At 46.7% G+C, this 16,430-nt stretch overlaps 1 protein-coding gene across 2 annotated transcripts in view; it reads left to right on the plus strand.

Annotated features, from left to right (window-relative positions):
- LOC311125994 (protein-tyrosine sulfotransferase 1) overlaps positions 1-16,430 on the plus strand; it is a 76,608-nt gene that overhangs the window by 20,321 nt on the left and 39,857 nt on the right. The gene's annotated exons all lie outside the window — the stretch shown is intronic.

The raw sequence follows: 16,430 nt of genomic DNA on the forward strand, positions 1-16,430 counted from the left end.
TGAAGAAACAAAAAGCCACACACTCTGTAATACTTCCCGTGATTTAGTGGAGAGATTACGTTTGGGCAGGCAGAATCTTCAAGGTTTTTTAGGGGCTGAAAAATGAGGACGCAGCCAGGCGGAACCTCCATGCATCACCTCACTGAGCTATCTGGGTCACAGTGGCTCTCCCACTCCTCATTCTCAGTGAAGCTCAGCTGCCATTTTGGTTCTGGTTCTAGAACACAGGCCTCTGTTCTTAGCTTCTGGTTCTGAAAGCTGTCTGCTCTGCTCTGTTCTGCTGCTGATAACTAATGCATTCCTGTTGACTGTGATCTAGCCAATAACAAGCAGTTATCCCTGGGGATGTTTCCTGTTTACAAGACACTGTCTCCTCCTTCACTACATTGGTCATGTAGTCAAAATACTCAATGCTGTGGTTGAATCACAGATCTACGTCCCAAATGGCACCCTATTCCCTAGATAGTGCGCTACTTTTGACCAGGACCCACAGGGGGATAGGGAGTCATTTGGGACGCACCCATAGCACAGCGTTATGGTGAGCAAGCACCATTCATCACCAGGCTGACGAGGTGTGAGTGGTGAACAGGTCAGGCTCTCCTTAACACATTCCCTTCCTGGTGCAGTGAGACAAGTTAGGACTGTTCCACCTCTCCCTCGCTCTCCCTCTCTCTCTCTCTCTCGCTCTCTCTCTCTCCCTCGCTCTCCCTCTCTCTCTCTCTCGCTCTCTCTCTCTCTCGCTCTCTCTCTCTCTCTCTCTCTCGCTCTCTCGCTCTCGCTCTCCCTCGCTCTCCCTCTCTCTCTCTCTCTCCCTCGCTCTCCCTCTCGCTCTCCCTCTCTCTCCCTCTCGCTCTCCCTCTCTCTCTCTCTCTCTCTCTCTCTCTCTCTCTCGCTCTCTCTTGCTCTCTCTCGCTCTCCCTCGCTCTCGCTGGTTCGCAACTATTGTTCCTCCCAGAGGGGAAAGAGAGAGAGGGATGAAATGGTGATGGTACAGGGGGAAGGAAGGATAGCAAGTCTAGTAGTTGAGTAGGTAGTTCAGTAGGAAACTTTATTGCTGATACAGAGCCAACAACACACATTTCTCACTCCAGGCCAGTTTCTACAGGCCCCCACGGCCTGAAATAACAATGTATAACAGCCTCGTGTTTCCAGGGAGCCTCCAAACATTAATTTACTGTCCTTCTGTTGGGTATTCATCATCCTAGAGTGGATCTAGGTGAGAAACCTCACTCATTAGTCAGTTACACACCGTAGAAGAGGGGAAAGTAACCTTCCTAACCCATTTCTCAGGCTGTGTCCCTATGGGCTCTGGTCAAAACTAGTGCAGTATATATGAAATAGGGTGTCATTTGGGATGCATTCTGGGGCTGAACAGAGCTACACCACATGACCAAAAGTATGTGGACACCTGCTCGTCCAACATCTCATTCCAAAATCATGGGTATAAATATGGAGTTGCCCCCCCCCCCTTTGCTGCTATAACAGCCTCCACTCTTCTGGGAAGGCTTTCCAATAGATGGTCAGTGGGGTTGAGGTCGGGGATCTGTGCAGGCCAATCAAGGGGGGGGGGGGGTATGTAGTGCACTGCTTTTGATAAGAACCGTATGGGCCCTGGTCAAAAGTAGTTTGCTACATCGGAAATAGAGTGTCTTAATGTCCATGTACTGTTATAATCTCCACCCGGCACAGCCAGAAGGGGACTGGCCACCCCTCAGAGCCTGGTTCCTCTCTAGGTTTCTGCCTTTCTAGGGAGTTTTTCCTAGCCAAGGTGCTTCTACATCTGCATTGCTTGCTGTTTGGGGTTTTAGGCTGGGTTTCTGTATAGCACATTGTGACATCTGCTGATGTACAAAGGGCTTTATAAATAAAATTTGATTGATTGAGTGAGTGAGTGATTTGGGATGCAACCAAACAGATGGGGAGTTCACCAGCCAGATATCTGCAGCCTATAAATCCAGAGAATAGCATGACATTTTACTTATGAATGTCTATAGTTTCTTATAAAGATATAATGAAGGCTTCATTAAGCCTTAGGTTCTAATTTGTTTAAAGCGGGGCCAGAATATTTTATAGAGAACCAACGTGCTGTGTAAGTACGAACATGAAACCATGTCAGATCGTCACAATACATTTTTTATCTGCAAAGCTGAAAACGTTGCAACCTCCTGAACGCTACCCAGGTCAGAGGTCACAGTAGTAGTGACATGAGTAGTGGTTAGTGGAGGATTGTGGGGGATTAGAGGGGTTGTTTGTATTGATTGGTTTATTTAGCTGATAGTATATAAACAAGGGTGCACTGGTCTGTAGGGAAGCCAGGCAGCATCTTCCGAGAGAGAGACACACACACACACACACCGTCCTAGGAACCAGCCAGGCAGCAACGGGACACCACTGACAGGGAACTACCTCATTAATTGGAAATAATTTTTTTCTTTACACTCCAGGGAGGGATGGATGGAGAGATGCAGATAGAGGGGGATGGATGGAGAGATGCAGATAGAGGGGGATGGATGGAGAGATGCAGATAGAGGGGGATGGATGGAGAGATGCAGATAGAGGGGGATGGATGGAGAGATGCAGATAGAGGGGGATGGATGGAGAGATGCAGATAGAGGGGGATGGGTGGAGAGATGCAGATAGAGGGGGATGGATGGAGAGATGCAGATAGAGGGGGATGGGTGGAGGGATGCAGATAGAGGGGGATGGATGGAGAGATGCAGATAGAGGGGGATGGATGGAGGGATGCAGATAGAGGGGGATGGATGGAGAGATGCAGATAGAGGGGGATGGGTGGAGAGATGCAGATAGAGGGGGATGGATGGAGAGATGCAGATAGAGGGGGATGGATGGAGAGATGCAGATAGAGGGGGATGGGTGGAGGGATGCAGATAGAGGGGGATGGATGGAGAGATGCAGATAGAGGGGGATGGATGGAGAGATGCAGATAGAGGGGGATGGATGGAGAGATGCAGATAGAGGGGGATGGGTGGAGAGATGCAGATAGAGGGGGATGGGTGGAGAGATGCAGATAGAGGGGGATGGATGGAGAGATGCAGATAGAGGGGGAGCTGTTCTGTGGTGCATTGATTTTTCTCCCCCCCCCCCCATTGTTTACCCCAGCTGTCTGTCTGACTTCCTGGTTGGCTCCATATTGACCCTCTCTGAGATGGCACTAAAGTGATCACCCCAATAAGGCCACAAACATCTGATTCACTATCCCACAAACGGACTCAAACATCTGATTCACTATCCCACAAACGGACTCAAACATCTGATTCACTATCCCACAAACGGACTCAAACATCTGATTCACTATCCCACAAACGGACTCAAACATCTGATTCACTATCCCACAAACGGACTCAAACATCTGATTCACTATCCCACAAAACGGACTCAAACATCTGATTCACTATCCCACAAAACGGACTCAAGGTTGAAACAATAAGGAATCCCCTATTAGTGGTTCTCTGTAACAAATACAACATGATACTTGGTACTTGGTCAACTAATGTCCTAATTCTACTGTTTACAATAAATCGTTTAGGAATTCAATGAGGTCTCCACTCTTCAGCAAACCATAAAGCAATAGGAGAGTCCCCACCGACGATCATGGCAAACCCCCACAGCCATGACAAAAGCCCTTGGATGCATACAGTATACATCATATATCCCTATTTAGTGCACTACTCTTTGACCAGTGCCTATAGAGCTCTGGTCAAAGAGTAGTGCACTGTGTAGGGAAGAGGGTGCCATTTCAGACTCAGCCGTTGACTGGTTTTTAAGTCCACGTGTAATAGACGGGGAGGCAGTGAACAGGTTAATATTGTAAACAAGGACCCAAGGCTCTAGATGTTATTGTTGCCAGGTCCTCATTTTAACTGCTGCCATGCTATGGGGAGACAGGTGCCGGAACACAGTGTTTAGCTGTCACTCTGTAAAGACACAGGAGTGGACCCCCAAGGCTCTAGAACATTTGTATACCCACGAATACATTTTTATTTTATTATTATATTTTTTTTTGGGGGGGGGGGGGACTCAATCGGGGTCTCAAGTTACTGTTGAGAGTTAGAACAGTAGAATACAACAAGGTGACATTTCTAAATGTGGTTGTGCATCAACAGTTTCTCTCTGGTTATGTCAGCCAACGACAGTCACTCAATTAGCCATGTCATCTGAAACTTTTTTTGGGGGTAAATTAGTCTAGCGGCCAGCTATCTGAACTTGTAGTAATGATGGTCGAATTATCGACCGGGGGCGGGGGGGATTTGATTGTGTTAGTCACTCAGATATCATATTAAAAAACGGCAAACATTTCTCTCCACCCTATGGCAAAAGGTGTAGAATTGCATGAAATGTGTAATACAATTGCAATTGTTGGGTTGGCCCAACAACATTTTGCTCAGGGCCCCTAAAACACTACAGCCAACTCTGACTGCATATGAGAGTAGCAGACCCACTGCAGCCCCTCATGATTATTTCAAATGTTTTTACACCTCCTTACAAAACTGTAAGGGCCCTAGAGTGTTCTGTAGAGTGTTCTGGAGTGTTCCAGAAGAAGCCAAATGTCCTTGTTAAGCCCTCCTCTCCATATTTCTTAGGAATGCTCTCTGGCCACTGTAGCCATGTAGAAAGACAGACAGGTTCTCTGTCTGTCTGGCTCTCTGTCTGTCTGTCTGGCTGTCGGGCTCTCTGTCTGGCTGTCTGTCTGTCTGGCTGTCGGGCTCTCTGTCTGGCTGGCTGGTTGTCTGTCTGGCTGTCTGTCTGTCTGGCTGTCGGGCTCTCTGTCTGGCTGTCGGGCTCTCTGGCTGGCTGGCTGGTTGTCTGGCTGGCTCTCTGTCTGTCTGGCTGGCTGTCGGGCTGTCTGGCTGGCTGGTTGTCTGTCTGGCTCTCTGTCTGGCTGGCTGGTTGTCTGTCTGGCTGTCTGTCTGTCTGGCTGTCGGGCTCTCTGTCTGGCTGTCGGGCTCTCTGTCTGGCTGGCTGGTTGTCTGGCTGGCTCTCTGTCTGGCTGGCTGTCGGGCTCTCTGTCTGGCTGGCTGTCGGGCTCTCTGTCTGGCTGTCGGGCTGTCGGGCTGGCTTGTTGTCTGGCTGGCTCTCTGTCTGGCTGGCTGGTTGTCTGGCTGGCTCTCTGTCTGGCTGGCTGGCTGTCGGGCTCTCTGTCTGTCAGGCTGGCTGTCGGGCTCTCTGTCTGGCTGGCTGTCGGGCTCTCTGGCTGGCTGGCTGTCGGGCTGGCTTGTTGTCTGGCTGGCTCTCTGTCTGTCGGGCTGGCTGTCGGGCTCTCTGTCTGTCTGGCTGGCTGTCGGGCTCTCTGTCTGTCTGGCTGGCTGTCGGGCTTTCTGTCTGGCTGGCTGGCTGTCGGGCTCTCTGGACACAGCTGAAGACAGGCAGCAGAGATGAGATTACATACATGGTCATGTGGCCATAGAGTAGAGACTGGGACTGTAAAATATGAAGAATAGCTCTTTTAGTAAACAGCACAAGTCTCAACAGGATTAGTATCTTTGCCCTGAGCTCAGCAAACTACTGAGAAGCCAGCTTTGCTGTACCAGGGCAAGCCAGAAATGTTCTGGTGTGTCCTTGGCGAGGACGACAAAATATATTATATTTGCGCTACCAAAGGGGGTATTGTATAATATTGTACCTCCAAGTTGCCTTGTTTCACCACAAAACAATGATCCTCACATTTCAAAGGAAAAGCTTGAATTTCTGTCTGTCTTCATGTTTAATTTATGCTTCTTGGACTTTAATTGTTGCAAGTTACAGGGCTTAGCGGAGAAGTCTAAATGTTGTGTGATTGCATGCAAAAAAAATTATAATAATGTTCTGAACTTTTCCTGGCTCATACCGGAAATCACACATCGTTGTATCGCCATCTGCCTCCTTTATATAAAAAACAATGAAGCTTCGCTCATACTCAGTGTTACCAAATCAGTTAACCAGACTACTGATAAACATACTCTTGCTATATCCAACAGGTCCTTTTTTGTGTTATTTTTTATTAAACAAACAAATACATAAATACTGGGATTGAGACAGACTTTACAGATGTAGTGGGTCCATAACCTAATGTAAATGTAACAGGAAGTTAAGAGTACAGACGCAGGGTGTTGTTCCTCCATTCTTTAACAATATAACATTTATGAAAAAACGATATACAGTTGAAGTCGGAAGTTTACATACACCTTAGCCAAATACATTTAAACTCAGTTTTTCACAATTCCTGACATTTAATCCTAGTAGAAATTCCCTGTCTTAGGTCAGTTAGGATCACCACTTTATTTTAAGAATGTGAAATGTCAGAATAATAGTAGAGAGAATTATTTATTTCAGCTTTTATTTCTTTCATCACATTCCCAGTGGGTCAGAAGTTTACATACACTCAATTAGTATTTGGTAGCATTGCCTTTAAATTGTTTAACTTGTGTCAAACATTTTGGGTAGCCTTCCACAAGCTTCCCACAATAAGTTGGGTGAATTTTGGCCCATTCCTCCTGACAGAGCTGGTGTAACTGAGTCAGGTTTGTAGGCCTCCTTGCTCGCACACACTTTTTCAATTCTGCCCACAAATTTTCTATAGGATTGAGGTCAGGGCTTTATGATGGCCACTCCAATACCTTGACTTTGTTGTCCTTAAGCCATTTTGTCACAACATTGGAAGTAAACTTGGGGTCATTGTCCATTTGGAAGACCCATTTGCGACCAAGCTTTAACTTCCTGACTGATGTCTTGAGATGTTGCTTCAATATATACACACAATTTTCCTTCCTCATGATGCCATCTATGTTGTGAAGTGCACCAGTCCCTCCTGCAGCAAAGCACCCCCACAGCATGATGCTGCCACCCCCGTGCTTCACGGTTGGGAGGGTGTTCTTCGGCTTGCAAGCAACCCCCTTTTTCCTCCAAACATAAAGATGTTCATTATGGCCAAACAGTTCTATTGTTGTTTCATCAGACCAGAGGACATTTCTCCAAAAAGTACGATCTTCGTCCCCATGTGCTGTTGCAAACCGTAGTCTGGCTTTTTTATGGCAGTTTTGGAGCAGTGGCTTCTTCCTTGCTGAGCGGCCTTTCAGGTTATGTCGATATAGGACTCGTTTTTACTGTGGATATAGATACTTTTGTACCTGTTTCCTCCAGCATCTTCACAAGGTCCTTTGCTGTTTGTTCTGGGATTGATTTGCACTTTTCGCACCAAAGTACGTTCATCTCTAGGAGACAGAACGCATCTCCTTCCTGAGCGGTATGACGGCTGCGTGGTCCCATGGTGTTTATACTTGCGTTCTATTGTTTGTACAGATGAATGTGGTACCTTCAGGCGTTTGGAAATTGCTCCCAAGGATAAACCAGACTTGTGGAGGTCTACACATTTTTTTCTGAGGTCTTGGCTGATTTCTTTTGATTTTCCCATGATGTCAAGCAAAGAGGCACTGAGTTTGAAGGTAGGCCTTGAAATACATCCACAGGTACACCTCCAATTGACTCAAATGATGTCAATTAGCCTATCAGAAGCTTCTAAAGCCATGACATCATTTTCTGGAATTTTCCAAGCTGTTTAAAGGCACAGTCAACTTCTGACCCACTGGAATTGTGATACAGTGAATTATAAGTGAAATAATCTGTCTACAAAGTAGATGTCCTAACCAACTTCCCAAAACTATAGTTCGTTAACAAGCGTTGTGTGGAGTGGTTGAAAAACGAGTTTTAATGACTCCAACCTAAGTGTATGTAAACTTCCGACTTACATTTACATTTTAGTCATTTAGCAGACGCTCTTATCCAGAGCGACTGTATATGCCACTTACAGTGCCTTGCAAAAGTATTCATCCCCCTTGGCGTTTTTCGTATTTTGTTGCATTACAACCTGTAATTTAAATTGATTTTTATTTGGATTTCATGTAATGGACATACACAAAATAGTCAAAATTGGTGAAGTGAAATGAAAAAAATAACTTGTTTAAGAAAATTCAACAAAATCATATAATTCAAAATAAGTCATATAATTAGTTAAATAATGTGTGCAATCTAAGTGTCACATGATCTCAGTATATACAGTGAGGGAAAAAAGTATTTGATCCCCTGCTGATTTTGCATGTTTGCCCACTGACAAAGAAATTATCAGTCTACATTTTTAATGGTAGGTTTATTTGATCAGTGAGAGACAGAATAACAACAAAAAAATCCAAAAAAACGCATGTCAAAAATGTTATAAAATGCATTTTAAAAAGGGAAATAAGTATTTGACCCCCTCTCAATCAGAAAGATTTCTGGCTCCCAGGTGTCTTTTATACAGGTAACGAGCTGGGATTAGGAGCACACTCTTAAAGGGAGTGCCCCTAATCTCAGCTCGTTACCTGTATAAAAGACACCTGTCCACAGAAGCAATCAATCGATCAGATTCCAAACTCTCCACCATGGCCAAGACCAAAGAGTTCTCCAAGGATGTCAGGGACCAGATTGTAGACCTACACAAGGCTGGAATGGGCTAAAAGACCATCGCCAAGCAGCTTGGTGAGAAGGTGACAACAGTTGGTGCGATTATTCGCAAATGGAAGAAACACAAAATAACTGTCACTCTCCCTCGGCCTGGGGCTCCATGCAAGATCTCACCTCGTGGAGTTGCAATGATCATGAGAATGGTGTGGAATCAGCCCAGAACTACACGGGAGGATCTTGTCAATGATCTCAAGGCAGTTGGGACCATAGACACCAAGAAAACAATTGGTAACACACTACGCCGTGAAGGACTGAAATCCTGCAGTGCCCGCAATGTCCCCCTGCTCAAGAAAGCACATATACAGGCCCGTCTGAAGTTTGCCAATGAACATCTGAATGATTCAGAGGAGAACTGAGTGAAAGTGTTGTGGTCAGATGAGACCAAAATCGAGCTCTTTGGCATCAACTCAACTCGCCGTGTTTGGAGGAGGAGGAATGCTGCCTATGACCCCAAGAACACCATCCCCACCGTCAAACATGGAGGTGGAAACATTATGCTTTGGGGGTGTTTTTCTGCTAAGGGGACAGGACAACTTCACCGCATCAAAGGGACGATGGATGGGGCCATGTACCGTCAAATCTTGGGTGAGAACCTCCTTCCCTCAGCCAGGGCATTGAAAATGGGTCGTGGATGGGTATTCCAGCATGACAATGACCCAAAACACACGGCCAAGGCAACAAATGAGTGGGTCAAGAAAAAGCACATTAAGGTCCTGGAATGGCCTAGCCGGTCTCCAGACCTTAATCCCATAGAAAATCTGTGGAGGGAGCTGAATGTTCGAGTTGCCAAACATCAGCCTCGAAGCCTTAATGACTTGGAGAAGATCTGCAAAGAGGAGTGGGACAAAATCCCTCCTGAGATGTGTGCAAACCTGGTGGCCAACTACAAGAAACGTCTGACCTCTGTGATTGCCAACAAGGGTTTTGCCACCAAGTCAGGTTTTGCAGAGGGGTCAAATACTTATTTCCCTCATTAAAATGCAAATCAATTCATAACATTTTCGACATGTGTTTTTCTGGATTTTTTTGTTGTTATTCTGTTTCTCACTGTTCAAATAAACCTACCATTAAAATTATAGACTGATAATTTCTTTGTCAGTGGGCAAACGTACAAAATCAGCAGGGGATCAAATACTTTTTTCCCTCACTGTATACACCTGTTCTGAAAGTCCCCAGAGTCTGCAACACCACTAAGCAATGGGCACCACCAAGCAAGCGGCACCATGAAGACCAAGGAGCTCTCCAAACAGGTCAGGGACAACGTTGTGGAGAAGTACAGATCAGGGTTGGGTTATAAAAAAAGATCAGAAACTTTGAACATCCCACGGAGCACCATTAAATCCATTATTAAAACCTGGAAAGGATATGGCACCACAACAAACCTGTCAAGAGAGGGCCGCCCACCAAAACTCACGGACCAGGCAAGGAGGGCATTAATCAGAGAGGCAACAAAGAGACCAAAGATAACCCTGAAGGAGCTGCAAAGCTCCACAGCGGAGATTGGAGATTCTGTCCATAGGACCACTTTAAGCCGTACACTCCACATAGCTGGGCTTTACAGAAGAGTGACCAGAAAAAAGTCATTGCTTAAAGAAAAAAATAAGCAAACACGTTTTGGTGTTTGCCAAAAGGCATGTGGGAGACTCCCCAAACATATGGAAGAAGGTACTCTGGTCAGATGAGACTAAAATTGAGCCTTTTGGCCATCAAGGAAAACGCTATGTCTGGCTCAAACCCTACATCTCTCATCACCCCGAGAATACCATCCCCACAGTGAAGCATGGTGGTGGCAGCATCATGCTGTGGGGATGTTTTGCCATCGGCAGGGACTGGGAAACTGGTCAGAATTGAAGGAATGATGGATGGCGCTAAATACAGGGAAATTCTTGAGGGAAACCTGTTCCAGTCTTCCAGAGATTTGAGACTGGGACGGAGGTTCACCTTCCAGCAGGACAATGACCCTAAGCATACTGCTAAAGCAACACTTGAGTGGTTTAAGGTGAAACATTTAAATGTCTTGGAATGGCCTAGTCAAAGCCCAGACATCAATCCAATTGAGAATCTGTAGTATGACTTAAAGATTGCTGTATTTTTTCATATTTTGTTGCCTTACAACCTGAAATTAAAATGGATTTTTTGGGGGTTTGTATCATTTGATTTACACAACATGCCTACCACTTTGAAGATGCAAAATATTTTTTATTGTGAAACAAACAACAAATAAGACAAAAAATGAAAAAAACACATTTCATCAAATTTAGAATAAGGCTGTAATGTAACAAAATGTGGAAAAAGTCAAGGGGTATGAATACTTTCTGAATGCACTGTGTGTGTGTTAAATATATAATATGCATGAATATTGAACAATACATCAACCCTCTTCAGGGTGGCATAATGGTGGCATCAGAGAGAGAAAGACATGAATATTGGACAGTAAATCACTTGGAGAAGATCCAAATAGATGTAAAAAATACAACTGAAAAAATCTTCCAGCCTCAACGACCTCCAAGAGAGAGATGAGCAAGGAGGTAAGTGAGAGAGAAAGACGTATAGATGTGTTTTGTTTGTCACTGTTGTCATCATAAACTGACCTTTCACCCCCTCCCCCTCTGTCACCCCTCCCCCCTTCTCCTCTGTTACCTCTGTAACCCCCACCTTCTCCTCTGTCACCCCTCCCCCTTTCACCCCCTCCCCATTTTTACATTTTTGTCATTTAGCAGACGCTCTTATCCAGAGCGACTTACAGTTAGTGAGTGCATGCATTTCCACCCCCCCCCCTCTCCTCTGTCACCCCTCCCCCCTTTCACCCCCACTCCCCCCTGGGTGGTTGTGAGTCACCAGACATCTTCCATCCTTTCCACCTACCGACCAAATGCAGAACAACAAAACACAGACTGCGTCCCAAATGGCACCCTATTCCCTATATAGTGCACTACTTTAGACCAGAGAATGGCACCCTATTCCCTATATAGTGCACTACTTTAGACCAGAGAATGGCACCCTATTCCCTACATAGTGCACTACTTTAGACCAGAGAATGGCACCCTATTCCCTACATAGTGTACTTGTCACGATCGTCAACGGATGAGACGGACCAAGGCGCAGCGTGATAAGCGTACATATTTATTAAAGTACTTAACACGAACAAAACAACAAACAAACGATAAGAGTCCCCAGAGCCAGGGCGTGACAGTACCCCCCCCCAAAGGCGCGGACTGCGACCGCGCCACATAAACATAACAGGGTAGGGGCCGGGTGGGCATTCTGCCTCGGAGGCGGATCCACTTTCTCATCACCTCCCCGTTGCGCCCCTGGTCTGGTCTGGCACCGCTGACTGGAGCTGGACCCGACGACGGTGGATCAAACCGTACAGGCTCCGGACTGGAGCCGCTGGCCGGAGCTGGACTGGACACCGGTGGAGCAGATTGCTCTGGCTCCGGAGTGGATCCGCTGACTGGAGTTGGACCGGACCCCGGTGGAGTGGATTGTTCTGGCTCCAGAGTGGAACAGCTGACCGGTGCCGGACCAGACACCGGTGGAACAGGCACGGGCCGTGCCGGACTGGACACACGCACCACTGCCTTGGTGCGGGGGGCAGGAACGGGCCGGACCGGGCTGGCGACGCGCACCACTGGCTTGGTGCGAGGGGCAGGAACAGGCCGGACCGGGCTAGCGACGCACACCACTGGCTTGGTGCGGGGAGCTGGAACGGGCCGGACCGGACTGGCGACACACACCACTTGCTTGGTGCGAGGAGCGGGACTGGGTTCCCTTATAAACCTCCGCTCCTTCTGCTGCCTAACCAGCTCCTCTCGCCGTGCCCCTACACTCTCCTTCTCCCTTGTCGCCTCCTGTAGCCTCGTCGTCCACGGCGTGAGCCCCCACCTAAAAAATATCTGGGCTTGTCTCTCCCCCGTGATCATGGCCTCCATCCCTCTAGCCAGACTCTCTCTCATCTCCTCCCAAGTCCATCCTCTCTCCTCATCACGCTGCTTGATCCAGGCTTGGTGGGATCTTCTGTCTCGGTCGTCAACGGATGAGACGGACCAAGGCGCAGCGTGATAAGCGTACATATTTATTAAAGTACTTAACACGAACAAAACAACAAACAAACGATACGTGAAGTCCAAGGTAGAATAATGACATACCCTCTACGGAACAAGATCCCACACCGACAAGTGCCAAACAGGCTGCCTAAGTATGGTCCCCAATCAGAGACAACGAGATACAGCTGCCTCTGATTGGGAACCACCCTGGCCAACATAGATCCACACGATCTAGAAACTAGAAAAAAATATAACATAGAAACTCCACACCCTGGCTCAACATTTAAGAGTCCCCAGAGCCAGGGCGTGACAGTACTACTAGGCTGGGGGAGATAGGTAGGGGGAAATAAGGTGAGGGGGAGGAGGGGAGAGTCAAAAGAGAGCGCTAGGTCTCTCTGGTCCCCCTCCTAGCCGTTCCTTCCCTAAATCAGCCATGTCATTGATGGTAATGGGGGACAGACAGAGAGAGAGAGGGGGGCTGAGGGCCCAGCGCAGCCCACTACAGAGGGTCTGAGCGAATGCGTGCGCAAGCGCCCGTGCACGGTTTTAGTAGGTAAAGATGGAGGCCCTCTGCTCTGCCCGGTGACTGGAGTTAACGTAGTGGGGCCTCGTGCTGAGGCTGGTAAAAGGCTTCCCTGGGGCCCTGTGGGTGCCCTCCTCCCTCCTAAAATCATATCAGGAGCAGTTTAGAGATGAGGTATGATGGCAGACAGACTGCCCCTGGAGGACCATGCTGTTTAGTCAGACTCAGAAAGTAAGCAGAAGGCTGGGCACTGATAAGTAGGAACGGAGCAATGCTTGTGGTCCTGTGTGGCAAAGTTGGGTTGTGGGTTCAACTCCCACAGCAATCACATAAACAAACAAAATGTATGCACTCACTGTACTTTAAGTCACTTTGGATAAACGCATCTGCTACAGTGGCTTGCGAAAGTATTCATCCCCCCTTGGCATTTTTCCTCATCAATCTACACACAATACCCCATAATGACAAAGCAAAACCAGGTTTTAAAAGTTTTTGAGCAAATGTATTCAAATATAAAAAACTGAAATTACATTTACATAAGTATTCAGACCCTTTACCCAGTATTTTGTTGAAGCACCTTTGGCAGCGATTACAGCCTCGAGTCTTCTTGGGTATGACGCTGCAAGCTTGGCACACCTGTATTTGGGGAGTTTCTCCCATTCTTCTCTGCAGATCCTCGCAAGCTCTGTCAGGTTGGATGGGGAGCGTCGCTGCACAGTTATTTTCAGGTCTCTCCAGAGATGTTCAATCGGGTTAAAGTCCAGGCTCTGGCTGGGCCACTCAAGGACATTCAGAGACTTGTCCCGAAGCCACTTCTGCGTTGTCTTGGCTGTGTGCTTAGGGTCGTTGTCCTGTTGGAAGGTGAACCTTCCCCCCCAGTCTGAGGTCCTGAGCGCTCTGGAGCAGGTTTTCATCAAGGATCTCTCTGTATTTTGCTCCGTTCATCATTCCCTCGATTCTGACTAGTCTCCCAGTCCCTGCATCTGAAAAACATATCCACAGCATGATGCAGCCACCACCATGCTAAACCGTAGGGATGATGCCAGGTTTCCTCCAGACGTGACACTTGGCATTCAGGCCAAAGAGTTCAATATTGGTTTCATCAGACAAAATAATCTTGTTTCTCATGGTCTGAGAGTCCTTTAGGTGCCTTTTTGGCAAACTCCAAGCGGGCTGTCGTGCCTTTTACTGAGGAGTGGCTTCCGTCTGGCCACTCTACCATAAAGGCCTGATTGGTGGAGTGCTGCAGAGATGGTTTTCCTTCTGGAAGGTTCTCCCATCTCCACAGAGGAACTCTGAAGCTCTGTCAGAGTGACCATCGGGTTCTTGATCACCTCCTTGACCAAGGCCCTTCTCTTCCGATTGCTCAGTTTGGCCGGGCGGCCAGCTCTAGGAAGTGTCTTCGTGGTTCTAAACTTCTTCCATTGGTCCCCTGTAGCTCAGTTGGTAGAGCATGGCGCTTGCAACGCCAGGGTTGTGGGTTTCCCACGGGGGGCCAGTATGAAAATGTATGCACTCACTGTAAGTCACTCTGGATAAGAGCGTCTGCTAAATGACTAAAAACATATATTTTTTTAAAGATTGATGAAGGCCACTGTGTTCTTGGGGACATTTTTTAATGCTGCAAAAATGTTTTGGTACCCTTCCCCAGATCTGTGCCTTGACACAATCCTGTCTCGGATTGGTTTGGTCATGGCTTGGTTTTTGCTCTGACGTGGCCCTTCTCCCCCGATTGCTCAGTTTGGCCGGGCGGCCAACTCTAGGAAGAGTCTTGATGGTTCCAAACTTCTTCCATTTAAGAGATGGAGGCCACTGTGTTCTTTGGGACCTTCAATGCTGCGTACATTTTTTGGTACCCTTCCTCAGATCTGTGCCTCGACACAATCCTGTCTCGGAGCTCTAACGTCAATTCCTTCGACCTCATGGCTTGGTTTTTGCTCTGACATGCACTGTCAACTGTGGGACCTTTATATAGACAGGTGTGTGCCTTTCCATATCATGTCCAATCAATTGAATGAACCACAGGTGAACTCCAATCAAGTTGTAGAAACATCTCAGGGATGATCAATGGAAACAGGATGCACCTGAGCTCAATTTTGAGTGTCATAGCAAAGGGCCTGAATACTTATGTAAATAAGGTATTTCTGTTTTATCTCTTTTTTATACATGTATAACATTTCTAAAAACCTGTTCTCGCTTTGTCACTATGGGGTATTGTGTGTAGATTGATCAGGAAAAATAAATAATTTAATCCATTGTAGAATAAGGCTGAAGGGAAGGGGTCTGAATACTTTCTGAATGCTCTTTGTGTGTATGTGTATATACACCACCGTTCAAAGTTTGGGGTCACTTAGAAATGTCCTTTTTTCCCATGAAAATATACATGAAATGAGTTTGAATAGGAAATATAGCAAAATGAATAGGACATGTAGTCATTGACAAGGTTAGAAATAATGATTTTTAATATAAATAATTTATTTGCTTTGCTTTCGTCAAAGAATCCTCCATTTGCAGAAATTACAGCCTTGCAGACCTTTGGCATTCTAGTTGTCAATTTGTTGAGGTAATCTGAAGAGATTTCACCCCATGCTTCCTGAAGCACCTCCCACAAGTTGGATTGGCTTGATGGGCACTTCTTACGTACCATACGGTCAAGCTGCTCCCACAACAGCTCAATAGGGTTGAGATCCGGTGACTGTACTCCATTATAGACAGAATACCAGCTGACTGCTTCTTCCCTAAATAGGTCTTGCATAGTTTGGAGCTGTGCTTTGGGTCATTGTCCTGTTGTAGGAGGAAATTGGCTCCAATCAAGCGGCGTCCACAGGGTATGGCATGGCGTTGCAAAATGGAGTGATAGCTTTCCTTCTTCAAGATCCCTTTTACCCTGTACAAATCTCCCACTTTACCACCACCAAAGCACCCCCAGACCATCACATTTGCCTCCACCATGCTTGACAGATGGCATCAAGCACTCCTCCAGCATCTTTTCATTTGGTCTGCGTCTCACAAATGTAATTCTTTGTGATCCGAACACCTCAAACTTCGATTCGTCTGTCCATAACACTTTTCCAATCTTCCTCTGTCCAGTGTTCTTTTGCCCATCTTAATCTTTTATTTTTATTGGCCAGTCTGAGATATGGCTTTTTCTTTGCAACTCTGCCTAGAAGGTCAGCATCCCGGAGATGCCTCTTCACTGTTGACGTTGAGACTGGTGTTTTGCGGGTACTATTTAATGAAGCTGCCAGTTGAGTACCTGTGAGGTGTCAGTTTCTCAAACTAGACACTAATGTATTTGTCCTCTTGCTCAGTTGTGCACCGGGGCCTCCTACTCCTGTTTCTATTCTGGTTAGAGCCAGTTTGCGCTG

This window comes from Coregonus lavaretus (assembly GCF_964263955.1).
Source record: "Coregonus lavaretus genome assembly, contig: HAP1_SCAFFOLD_1095, whole genome shotgun sequence".
Taxonomy (NCBI): Eukaryota; Metazoa; Chordata; class Actinopteri; order Salmoniformes; family Salmonidae; genus Coregonus; species Coregonus lavaretus.